General features: G+C 35.7%; 1 long non-coding RNA gene across 1 annotated transcript; it reads left to right on the forward strand.

Moving 5' to 3' along the window:
• The first annotated feature begins 9,057 nt into the window (after window positions 1-9,057).
• On the forward strand, window positions 9,058-9,979 carry LOC141663607 (uncharacterized). Its single transcript, XR_012551574.1, has 2 exons — window positions 9,058-9,197; window positions 9,305-9,979. It is a non-coding gene; the product is annotated as an uncharacterized LOC141663607 (long non-coding RNA).
• Window positions 9,980-14,119: the final 4,140 nt, after the last annotated feature.

Here is a 14,119-nt window from a genome sequence, read left to right on the forward strand (position 1 = left end):
TTTATATTATATCCAGATTACTTAATATTAATATTATAAAATATATTCAGAGTATGATTAAAATAATCCTTACTCAATATATTTTATATTAATAATTAAATAATCAATATAAATAATTAAACTTGTAATAGAAAAGAAAAATATAAGAGTTCCCACTAGCACTAGGCCACACAAGCATTCCACTTATGTTAGTAGTTGTAAACAACACTAACACAAGATGCTATATAAACTCAATATCTTTCTTTTACAATACCAATGTAGGACAAAATCCTCAAAACTCATTTCAAACAAGCAACTTTGTCGCAATATATTCATGGATTCCACTAAGAAAATGTCTTAGATCCAAATATGAAAGTTTAAGTCCTCATGTCAAGGAACAACCTCCAAGTGTTAGTTTCCGGAAATCATATCAAGAACATATTTAAAATATGCCTCAAACTTTCCATTTTCTAACAATCCCCCACAAATCCATAATTAAACTGCATATCAGATTTTATCATGACTTGCTTTTCAGAGTCGGTACCCTCCCGGGTTTGAACCCTCCTAAGTCCTCTACTTCGATGGCTACCGGATACAGATGGAATGTTTCACCTTGAATCTTTATCCGTTGGATGTAACCACACTCCATAGACGATGACAAGTCAAAGGCTATGGTGCCAATCTACGGCTTTGAGACGTTAATGGTCATGTCTCGATCCTGTTCGTCGAATGTTTCGAGGAATAACCCTTTCCTCTAATTGCGACCACACAATTACATTCGCTTAGCTGGGCATCTCCAGAGATATACTGCTATCATCTCGTCAAACGACTTGACCCCATTCAGAGTTCAAATAACTCTTGCTAACTAGCAGTTCAAGTACCTCTTAAGGTTTATAGGGGATAGACTCAGATACATAAGTATCTAAATGTATATGGTAGAGGTACTACCAATTCATCCTTACAACTTGTTATTACCACATTGAATACACTTCGAGGGATCTCCTCTCAGGTGTATTGGGTTCCCGTTGTTGATGAATTATGATGGGTTACCAGTCCAATCCTCAACCTCGACTCAAGGACTATAGCATGTTCAAGCCCTTTAGTCAGCGGATCAGCTATATTATCCTGAGTTCGTATGAACTCTATAGCAATAATCCTATCAGACACAAGACCCCTTATAGACTTTAGTCTAACTTGGATGTGTCTCTTTGTTTTAGCATTATACTTTACACTTCTGACTTTGTCGATAGTTGTACGGCTATCACAATGAACAGAAATGGCAGGAAGCGGCTTGCTTACTACAGGTAACATACACATGAGTCCATGTAACCATTCAGCCTCCGTCCCCGTGGCATCAAGTGCACACAACTCAGCCTCAAAAGTAGACCGAGTAATCAAAGTCTGTCTAGAAGACTTTCAGGACACTACTCCACCCGCAAGGGTAAACACATATCCAGTCACTCCATTGGAACTAGATTTCTTAGCTATCCAACTTGCATCACTGTACCCCTCGAGTACCCCCGGAAATCTCCGGTAATGCAAGCCAAGGGAAATAGTTCCCTTCAGATATCTGAGAACTCTATCCAGTGCCTCCCAATGAGTCTTGTTTGGACAGCTTGTTTCTCTAGCCAACTTAGACACATAATAAGAAATATATGGCCTAGTCACATTAGCAAGATATTGCAAACTCCCAATAATCTAAGAATACCTTAACTGAGACACAGGAACTCCTGAACTATTCTTGACTAAGGCAACTTTTGAATCATATGGTGTACTAGCGATTCTACAATTTGAATAACCATACTTCTCAAGTATAGATTTCTCTATATAATGAGACTGTGACAAAATTATTTCATCAGTTGACTGAGTCAACTTGATCCCAAGAATCACACTAGCTTCACCCATATCCTTCATCTCAAAGTGCATCTTCAAGAAACTCTTTGTCTCGTTAATAATCTCAATATTGGTTCCAAACAATAAGATATCATCTACATACAAGCACACGGTCACACAATCATTACCTCTAACCTTATAGTAGACACACTTGTCACTTTCATTAACTAAAAAATTCGAAGTCTAAAACAGTTTCATCAAACTTTTTATGCCAGTCTATAGGTGCTTGTTTAAGGCCAAAGATGGACTAGACTAGTCTACATACTTTCCTCTCATTACCAGAAGCAACAAATCCCTCAGGCTGATCCATATAAATCTCTTCTTCAAGGCCACCATGAAGAAAAGCTGTCTTTACATCCATTTGATGGATGATAAGACCATGTACAGAAGCCAATGCAATAAGCATTCTGATTGTTGTCACTCGGGCAACTGGAGAATATGTATCAAAATAATCAATGCCTTCCATTTGCCTAAAGCTCTTAGCAACTAGCCTAGCCTTGTACTTATTTATTGAGCCATCAGGATTTAGCTTCCTCTTGAAGATCCATTTACATCCAATAGTAGAACACCCTGGAGGGAGATCAACTAACTCCCATATTCCGTTTGAAACAAATGAATCAATTTCACTCTTTACAGGCCTTTCCAATGCCTTGACTCCGAAGAATCCTTGGCTTGACGGAAAGTTAAAGGCTCATCCTCGACATTGTAAGTGATAAAGTCACTTCCAAAGTCCTTGACTACCTTTGCACGCTTACTCCTTCTAGGTTCCTCTACTTTGTTAGGAGTAGAGCTACTACCAGGATCCACCCCCACATTTGTCATCTTTTCTACATGATCAGGAATAGAACTTGATGTGTGAGTGGGATCATCCTCAGAACTACCCAAAGATATACCAGTCTTCATTGGGAATACTTCCTCAAAGAAAGTTGCATCACGAAACTCAACTATCGTATTCGCCACAATACCATCTATGTCAGATTTTAATACTAAAAATCTCATAGCAGTTGTGGTTTCAAGATAGCCCAGAAAGATACAATCAACAGTTTTCGGACCCAGTTTCTTTCTCTTGTGTTTAGGGAAAAGCACCTTAGCAAGGCACCCCCACACACGAAGATAACTCAAACTTGTCCTACGCTTTCTCCATAATTCATATGGTGTCTTGTCCATATGTTTCAGAGGGACTCTATTCAGAATATGGCAAGCCGTATTCAGAGCCTCTCCCCACATGTACTTAGACAACCCAGAATTAATTAGCATACTGTTAATCATGTCTTTAAAAGTTCTGTTCTTTCGTTCTGCCACCCATTAGACTCAGGTGTGTATGGTGGAGTAACCTCATGAACTATACCATTGTTTGCGCAAAATTAATTAAACAAGGTACTCGTATACTCACCACCTCTATCAGACCTCAAACATTTAAGTACTTTGCCAATTTGTGTTTCAGCTTCATTTTTATACATAATGAATTTATCTAGTGCTTCATTCTTATGTTTAAGCAAATAAACATAACAATATCTACTACAATCATCTATAAAGGTAATGAAATATCTACAGTGATCCTTGGTCAACACACCACCAAATTCACATATGTCTGAGTGCACTAAATCTAACAAGTCTGAATCCCTAACAACATTATGAAAAGGTTTCCTTGTTTGTTTAGCAGTTACACACACTTGACACTTAGATTTCTTATCAATGGCGTACTTTAGAATCAACTCTAAATTCAACATATTCTTTAGAGCACCAAGATTTAAATGACCAAGTCGTAAGTGCCACAAATCAGATGATTCTACACAATTAACAGCAGGTGCAACACTATCATTAATAAAACCACCCAAAACGGGCTCAACATTTATTAAAAACAAACCATTAGACAAGTAACATTTGCCAAAGAATGTACCAGTATGAGTAATAACTACTTTGTTACATTTTAAAGAAAGTTCAAAGCCGTTCTTAACTAAACAACTTCCGCTTATAATATTTCTACGAATAGAGGGAACATGATGCACTCTAGTGAGAGATAGAATCTGCCCAGAAGCAAACTTCAGGTCCACGTTTCCTATTCCAAGCACTTGTGCAGCACTAACATTCCCCATCGTCACTGTCACTCCATGACTATTGATAAGATACAAATAAGCTAATATCAGCACAAATATGTATATTAGCTCCAGTATGAATCAACCACTCATGTGACAGATACGTGGAAAGTAATACAGGGTTATAAGTAACATACCCGTCATCGGTTCCAGAGGCAACAACCTCACCAATGACCATGTTAGCTACTGGCCCACTCGTGGTTCCAAGTCCAAGCACAGTATTTGCTTGAGCTACCACTCCAGCTTTCTTAGCTTTCTTACTTGGACAGTCCTTGCTCCAATGACCAACCCGTCCACAAGACCAACATGGTTTGTTCGCCTTTGGTTTCTTAGCCTTGTTCTTGTCAGATTTAGTGTTAGACTTCTTAGTGACTACCTTTCTTTTCTGTCCTACAATCACTACATTTACCTTCGAGCTCCCATGTTCAACAGGCAACACATGTCCCTATTTGGACTTGTGCTGCTCCCGTACTGAGATGTCCAACATCAAGTTAGTCCATGTGATCTCTCCTTTCTGTCTTTTCAGGGAGAGAGCAAACTCTTCCCAATACTTAGGGAGCTTTTCAATCACAGACATCACTCGAAACTTCTCAAGCAAGACCATACCGGACTCACCCAAATCATGAACTAACATCTCAAACTCATGAACCTGTTTAGTCATAGATTTTCCATCCACCAGCTTAAAATCAAGAAACCTAGCCACAGAATACTTCTCAAATCCTTGAGAATCAGTATTATGGGTTTGGTCCAGCTTATCCCATAAGACTTTAGCAGTATAGGTATCTGATGAATAAACATCGAACAAGGTGTTCTCCAAGGATGCCAAAATTGGCTGCCCTAGCCACCCCATCCTTCTCAGCCCATAAAACATAAATCTTAACAGATTCAGCTTTCTCTTGATCTAACCCAGGAGGATCATACTGTACCACTAACAATAGACCCTTAATCGTTAACTAGAGCTTCGTCTTTTTATGCCAAAGAGAAAAAGAAGCTCCACCACTAAATTTATTAGGCATACCCGATAAATCAATTGGATGGGGAAAACGATACGTGGTCCAGTCAATGGTAGTAATACCACCAGAACCAGAACCAGTCTCAATAATTTTAGGAATATCAGCAGTTTCGTTAACCATCTTGCTAATTAACTATATATAACTATAATCTCTTCAAGATTGTTGGGTATAATTCTAACTACACAGCAACAATGGGCAGTTATATATATAATAACAAGAATATGGCAAATAACCAACTAACGAAACAAAACACAAAGGCAATAACAAACTATAAAGATTGTAATTGACAAAGAAAGTAAAGAAAACTTATCTCTTATCGCTTTCCAAATTCTGATAAGAAGAAGAACACAACAGCTGAGTCGCCAAACCCTTCAAGAGGACTTGACTGTTCTTGAAGAGATTATTGCCCCCCACTTAAGCTGTGATGGAATGCAGCAATATCGCTTCCAGGATAAAACAGCAACAGATCAATCTGACCACGGAACCAACAATGATCAACGGCGACTCGCACCTCAGTTTGCCCAAAAAACCTATGCAACTCATATATGTTTGCAAGTTAGGCACCGAGACTTTTGTCATTTTTATCTCAAGTGTACCTCTCAATATATAGGCATCTCAAGTTACTCTTCTTCTATTTTACTCGATGTGGTACACCAAGTAACAAAACAGAAAAAGTAAACAAAATGGGTTTTCCTTATTATTTATATTATATCCAGATTACTTAATATTAATATTATAAAATATATTCAGAGTATGATTAAAATAATCCTTACTCAATATATTTTATATTAATAATTAAATAATCAATATAAATAATTAAACTTGTAATAGAAAAGAAAAATATAAGAGTTCCCACTAGCACTAGGCCACACAAGCATTCCACTTATGCTAGTAGTTGTAAACAACACTAACACAAGATGCTATATAAACTCAATATCTTTCTTTTACAATACTAATGTAGGACAAAATCCCCAAAACCCATTTCAAACAAGCAACTTTGTCGCAATATATTCATGGATTCCACTAAGAAAATGTCTTAGATCCAAATATGAAAGTTGTGGTTCATTGATTTCTTTTAGTAGTAAAAATTTATATTTAATTGTTTAAATAAAAATTAAAATAGTGAAATAAAAATTGATATTCATACCCCTCCCTATCCACCTCTCTACTTTGGTATGAAAAAGGGTTTGAGGAATGTGTATGAAATTTTATTTTTCTGAACCAAAGTTTGTATGAGATTGGAATGACCGAAACTCATGTTGCATTGCAGAATGTGGCGAACCAAATGAAGACTAATGTGTTGTCAAAAAAAGAGAACATTTTAGATGGTCAGATGTATGGTTGCACAGAATTCCGGTCTGGAGCTGAAACCCGGTCCGGACCGGGTCTACCAATCCGGACCGGGTCTACCACCCGGTCCAAGACCTAGACCGGACCGGACATACCCGGTCCGGTCTCTGGTCCTTATAATTGAAAAAATCCGGTCTTCGGTCCGATCCGTTCCGGTCCAAGACCTGAAAAAATCCGGTCCAGACCCGAATGGACTTGAATTAATATCTATAATTATTTTATCTTTAATTTATGTCTTATAAGATCATATATAAATATTAAATATTCACCAATATCATATTTCATTGTCCAAGTTAATAGATAATAAATTCATATAATAAAATAGATCGATATTACACTTTAAATTACTAAATTTCGTAATATATGTAATAAAATATTGATATTCATACTCTAAAGGTTTTATATTTACTTTTAAAATAATAAAATATGTACTCACTTTTAAATTTTTATTGACGTACCAAGTAACAAAATTTTTAATGTTTATAAATTTGAAAAAAAAAATTAAAATAAAATTATATAAATAATTTTTTTATATAAATATTAATCAAACCGGTCCAAACCGGTCCGGTCCCGGTCCAATCCGGGTTTTTCCGGTCCGGTCCGGTCTCAAGACCTAATAGAGCCGGTCCGGTCCTCGGTCCTTAATTCTGAAAAAATCCGGTATTCGGTCCGGGTCAGTCCGGTTTTTGACCTTTATGCAACCCTAGTCAGATGGAGTTGAATGGAGCAGATTGGCGATTGATCATGAATATGGGCCAGTCCCCAACAGATAAGGGTACCAGTACATGGGCCATTTGCTCAGGCCTTAGTCCAATTTATTAAGCCTACGGAAATATAGGAAGACTGTGTAATTATTGATTGTATTACCAATTTATCATGAATAACTTGTGATTAGTTTTGCGGATTTTGGAAAATTTAAATTAGATGAATATTATTTCAACTATTGATAACATGAAACTTTCTATATACATATCAAATTATTATATAATAGCTGCATTACCATCTAATATATATCGCAACTATAGAACAAATAGTAGATGCAACGTGGTGTTAAGAGAGAAGGTTACCTAGTTTAATCTATGTTAACAATTGGTGTTTTTTGATCCCGCCCTAATTTCCTTTTAACTCAGAAAATTAGTGTAATGATCTCACTATATGAATAGTAGATTAGGATGTCAGTCTTTTTGTTTAATTTTTTTAGCTAATCAAATGAGCGTGTTCAAATAAGTTGTGTTTTGATCACGGGACTTGTCCTATTTGTGGATATTCGTTTAGTGATATTTTTGATATATCATAAAATACTTGTCGTAATTATTTATGATATAAACATAAATTTAACTTATATTTTTATACGTATGACGTATCTTGAAGGACTGTGTTTAACTCGGTTTATTTAAAAATCGATCAAACCAGTTCGTAGGACAATATACTATTATCTTGTATTATGATCTTTATCAATAAAAAAATTATGAACTTTTTCGTTTTTGGTTTTTCATTAACTTTCTTGTAAGCATGTCATACCTGTAGTGCACAGATAAAACATTAGGGTTGATTTGAATGGAATTTTCAGTTGGGATGAGCTAGTTTATCAATATAATTCATGATTTTGTCTGTTAATTTTAGCCTGCAACAGTCTTGTAATGGGTACTGTATATGTCTGTAACCATGAAACCAATTGTTGATTACTTGATCATCATCACGTAGACGGGCCTCTTTAAACGGTACTGGGTTTCACCTCCAGGCTTTTCATCCATGATAGTTTATATATTTTGTGCTATATTATATTAACCCAAATTTTTATGTATAATTAATTCAAGAGTAAAGTTATACGGAGTCCCCTGTCTAATTGGAGATCTCCGAGTTCATCTATGTTATTCAAATAAAATATTTTATAAAACGTGTTATTTTGCAAAATCGGGTCCTTAAACCGGTTTTATTCGATACATACCTGAACAAAAGATTTCGCAAACCGGGTTCTTAAACGTTTTCAATTGTTTGAATCCAGTCCTCTTAAACGTTTTCAATTGTTTGAATCCAGTCCTTCCATTAAGTAGAATATGATAGAGGTCAGAAAATGTCAGAATTGTGCTGATGTGACATTCCCTTTTTGACATGTCATCAGCTTATTTGTACGGAAATTAAAAGAAAAATGAAATTAAAGTTAAAAAACTCATCACATGACCAACACATGACTTTTAAAACGTATGTATCTCCATTTTCAGTCGATATTCCTGATTGGTAAAATATTCCTAATAATATATTTGTCGGAAAAAATTTCGAGAAAAAATTTTTCGGAAAATTTTCCCGAAAAAATTTCTCGAGATATTTTCGGTAAAAAAATCTCGGAAAAATTTCATGAGAACAAATTTCGATTATAAATACGTGATTATTAGTTGGTCCATATTTATAAATTTGGTTTGATTTGGTCCAATTACATGGTCTATACATAATTTTCTATATATTATGGTAAAAAAATGCTAGTAGCTTAAAAATGAAGGAATATTTATTTTAAAATATATAATATTTTTTGTGGAAGTTCAGAATATGCCCAGAAAAACAAAGAAACAACGAAATTTAGAAGAAAGGACATGCATGTATGGCTGTAATTTATTTTGAACAGCAATGATCGACGAGATCACCATAGAAATAGGGGTTCCTTTTGATAATTTGGGAAAATAAATAGAAAAATTTTTGGAAGATGTTTTGTTTTTGTCCAAATATTTGGAAGATGTTTCAGAAAATTTAGTAGAGCTATAATTTAAACAGGGAGATTCCATAATTTTTCTAATGTAAAATATGGATGATCATCAAATTCAATTCTTTTTCTTTTTGACTAGTTAACAAATCCAATATTTCTGATTTCCTTGTAAGTTGTAACTCCATTTTTTTCTGATTATCTATATATATAAACGATTAGGGTTCTTGTCTCATTATTAACGCATCTTCTATATTTGTTGATCTGATGGCGAGAAGCAAATCACTTGCTGAACTCCTGAAGTTTTTACGACTAGGCTGTTTCGGAGTCAAGATTCACAATGTGAATCCAGATAGTGAAAGTGGAGCTCCTGCTGTTACTGAGATGAATTTACAAGAACTAGCAGCAGCAGAGGCAGCAGAGGATGACCAGTTCTGGGTGATTGAATGTGGATCGCGAAATAATCCGACCTGCCCGACCCGAACCGAGAGTTTCCCCTGGTCGCCACCGTTGGTGCCTCTGACGAGACTAATTGAAGCAATGGACTTTGAAGATGAAGTAAAGGAAATTATCAGCGTGGACTCACTGGAGGATACTTCAGTGTGTTGCATGTGCATGGCGAGGAAGAGAAGGTCTGAGTTGATTCCATGTCGACACACTTTTTGTAGAGAGTGTGCGAGAAAGGTGTGGTTCGATCGAGCGAATTGTCCTCTTTGTTTTCATTGGATCAAAGAATTTCTTGATTTAGGGTTGTGAACTTACATTTAACTTACATAATCATGTGCATCCCGTTGAGGTGTGTACAAGTTTGGTTGATTAAAAATCGAACCGAAATATCTAGGAAGATTATAGTACTATTTCGTATTACGAACAAATAGTTTTATGATATCGAATTAGGTTTTATGTTATCGAAGGTGTTTGAGAATTTTAGTTAGTTTTTGTGTTTATTCTCAGTTTTCTTCTTGTTTCGTATCGGTTGTTAATTTTTTTTGTTACGAAATTTCATCTGGTTTGTTTTTTGTTAAGAAATTTTATCTAATTTGTTTTCGTTAAAAGTTTTCAGTATTATTTTTGATAAATTTCGAGATCTCGCAAGAAGAGTTACGGAGATACAACTCTATCTATCAAGAGTTATGAATCTCACGAAAATACGACTCTACCAAGATGTATGAATCTATTCAGAGGTGTGAATTTCCCATAAATACAACTCTACCAAGAAGTATGAATCTCTATGGATTTTGCACTCACAAATTGTACATAGATTTAGGCCTTACTCCAGAGTTTTTAAATGAGAAAGAAGTAAATGATTACGGGATAAAATACTTTTATTCAATTTTTTGGAGTGAAACTATGTTAAATTTGCATTAATCGTCATTTGCTTTCATTCATTTTTAAAACTCGGGAGCACGAATATGAATGAAAGTGAAAACACTTTATTTACATTACACTTGCTTTCGTCCCTTTTAAAACTCGGAAGTAAGGGATTAGTTACATTGATTCACACCGAGATAACCGACGAGGGGGAGGGGGGAGGTGATTGAAAGGAATATTGAGCTTGGCAAAGGGGGGGTTGGCAGTTGATCAATCTGATTCATGATTTTGCCTTTTAGCACACAACCGTCTTGTTATCAATTAATGACTCCTTTGCCGCTGTTTCCCAGCTCACTGTATATGCCCATGCCCACATTTATTTGTATTCACACCACTTGGCCCTATCCTCCTCTCCCCCCAGTCACTCTCACTCGTTTCTTCTTCTCGTTCACTCGTTAACAAGAGGTCGAGGGTTCGAGAGCTTATATCAGTGACATGTCTGGGCGTAAATTCGACGAGATACCTAACAAGAGAAACTATTTAATAGAAGCAAACTACCTGCAGATTTGAATATGAGATGAATCAACCTGAACCCATGCTTTCATTCTCAACAAAGATAACCTAAGCTTGCTGTTAGTTGGATGATTGAATTTATTGAATACTAGAAAACAAGAACTATACATAAATGTTTAATAGTTTTACGGTTCCTGATCTTTGATATGCGATTGTTGGAGTCATATGTTTGCAGATGATCAGTAACACGAGAAATTAATGTCCATACAAAAAATCACGTCACTCTATTCACGGTTATTTTTTCAATTTTGCGATTCTGTTCATCGGCAAAAAATTAATAAATGATTTGTTAACTATTGATTTTTGTGGATCGACGCCTATATTTTTTGGACCCGACAAACGATTGTCGGAGGCCTGAAACCATCTGTTCGCTAATAAGTGTAATATGAGAAATTGAATGACAATACACAAAGTCACGTCACTCTATTCACACTTAATTTTACTACAATTTTACGGTTATGTCCGCCTATCAGGAAAAAACAGATAATTTATTAATAATTGATTGGTATGGCCGAACGCCCATATTTTTTAGTCCAAATATAATTGATTACACATTTATTTATGTAGGACGATGTACAGACTAGAGAGTACAGATCAGGATGTATCAGTATCGCAATTAAAGAATTAATTGTCACTATTCAAGATCACTAAAAGCATAAAGCTATATCAGTTCAATGTCATCAGACACCGGATCTTGTGTGTGTATATATAGTTACAGGTTGCAGCTAGCTAGGCTAGCTAGAAACTGGATTCAAGATCTACTACATGACATAACACTGTACCAGGTGCTTCCTTGAGCTCTGCGTTTTGCTTGCATGCATGCACATCTTAATACTCCCTCCTTCTAGTGTTGGCCATTCGTGCGGTCCGGGCCGGGCTGACTACAGGTCGAGCATGTTAATTTTGGACACTGAACCGGCACGCTGGAGAATCGGGCCGGGCCGAGCCCGGTTCAGATATGAAAAAAGGAAACCGTATTCGGCATTGTGACTCGCGAGCTCACGGGTTTGTGCGAGCCGTGCGGGCCGAGTTGCGCGGGTTGAACGAGCTGCTTGATTATTTTTCGATTTTTTGCTACAATTTTAATTATTTATTACAAATATTTGTTTAATTATTTTTTACCAAATTACTTTCATTTTAAATACATTTATAATTCTTAGTAACTTTCATTTTTTATTAACTAAATTACTTAATTCCTAATTTAATTGTTACAATATAATAGAAGTATCTATATGCTCCCATGTAGATGCATGTTTAACTTCAAAAATAAAATATTAATTTTCACATTAATGTATCTTAATAATATGAAGGAATAAAAAGATACAGCAAACTAGTAAGTGATATGAAACCCGCGAGCGAGGTGGGTTGTGCGGGCCGGTCCGTGCAGTTCCACTTGGCGTGCGGTTCATGTGCGGGCCGGTCCGAGTCCGAATTTCAGCTTCCTAATTCGTAACCGACACTCCTATTTTAACGAGCTGTGCGGGTTTGAACCGGACCGATTCGGGCCGAATAAAATCGGGCTTCCGTACGAGCCGGTCCCGAGTGGGCTGTTCAAACCCGCACAAGTGCCACCTCTACCTCCTTCCCTCCCAATTGTTATTGTTTCTAAAAGAGTGTCTGACACGTATTTTAAGATGAATAGAAAGTATTGTTCTATAATTTTTCAAAAACAAAATTCTTATTCTGAATAAAAGTTTAAACATCATATTTTTATTCAGAAAATGAAAATTTTAAAAAAAATTATAGAACTATACTTTATATTTATATTAAAATATGTGTCAGACACTTTCTCTGAAACGATAACAATTGGTTGTGACCGAGGGAGTAGGATTTAGGAACTGTCTCAGGCTTTATGCTGCAGCCTGCAAGAAACTTGAATAATTAAAAGTTATTTTCTTTGTACCGAATTTCAAAATAATATCTAATTTTTTTCTAGTAAGTCTCATGGTGACTTGCACATTGAAAATTTATTAATGTGGTAGAGCTGGTACATGATGTTTTAATGTCTTTGTGGGTCCTAATACCCCCCATATTTCCGCGTCTCAAAATTATCAAATCTCTCATTATAAAAATATAAGTAACGGATTTTCTGCGGGAATACAATAAAAAAGAATGTATGTGTCAAATTTCGATTGATCTTCCTAAATAGTGATTGATCTCTACATTCACGTCAATTCTATCAATAAAAACAATTCAAATTCATAAATTCATTAACATGGACTAGACAAATCCTATAGTAGTAATGCAACATACATGGACGAACCTGAGTTTTAGGATGCTCAATCGAAATCTATTTAACGGTCTTATCCTACGTATATGCAACATTTGTACGTATATTTGTAACATCCCATATCGATAACAATAAAAGTGTTTGACATTTTTATAGATACAAGTCAATAACTAATGTGTACCAAATCGCTAGCTTTTTCGGACTAACCTATAATGGATTATGGGGTCCGGTACGTATTCTGCTGTGGGCTTAGTGTTATAAATTTTATAAGAGCTCTGCCCGGCCGGAAGTATAGAGACACTGCTACGGTTTCATATGTGTGTTTGTGGGCTCGACGAGGACGTCGAGTTTATAAGAGGTGGTGTTTGTAATATCTCATATCGATAAAAATAAGAGTGTTTGAACCCTTATCCAAACAAGTCAACAACTAATATGTATCAAATCGCTAGCTTTTTCGAATAAACCTGTGATGGATTGTTGGATTCTCTATGCATTCGGTCGTGGGTTTGCGTCTTATTCATGCATACAAGATTTTGAAATACTTCGGTGTTGCGATGACTAGTAGTAACTATATACCATATTTAAAAGATGACTGTTGTCCAGTGAGTTGTAAATAATTAAATATATCGATGAACAAGCTATGGGACATAAGTAGCCTGCCTAGCTACTCAAAAGGTATTCACGAGGAAATCCAAGCAACTAGGCTCCTTTAAACTGTACTCCCGTCATTACATTTCTTGCCTTCATCATCCGTGTATATGTATAAATTAGAATAGTACTCCAGTATTTTATTTATCTGTTAGCGTTTGTGATGTGAAATTGTGAATCTTTATGGCCTCACAAATATCTGTCACTCCGTACATTATATTGCAATATGTATATTTGAAACAGTTAGAGCATCTTAGATGCTATAAAATCCTTAGCTAAATAATCTAGGTGGCATTTATGTGATATTTATGTGGCAATTTTAGAGAATATG

Source organism: Apium graveolens, chromosome 6 (assembly GCF_009905375.1).
Source record: "Apium graveolens cultivar Ventura chromosome 6, ASM990537v1, whole genome shotgun sequence".
Lineage (NCBI taxonomy): Eukaryota > Viridiplantae > Streptophyta > Magnoliopsida > Apiales > Apiaceae > Apium > Apium graveolens.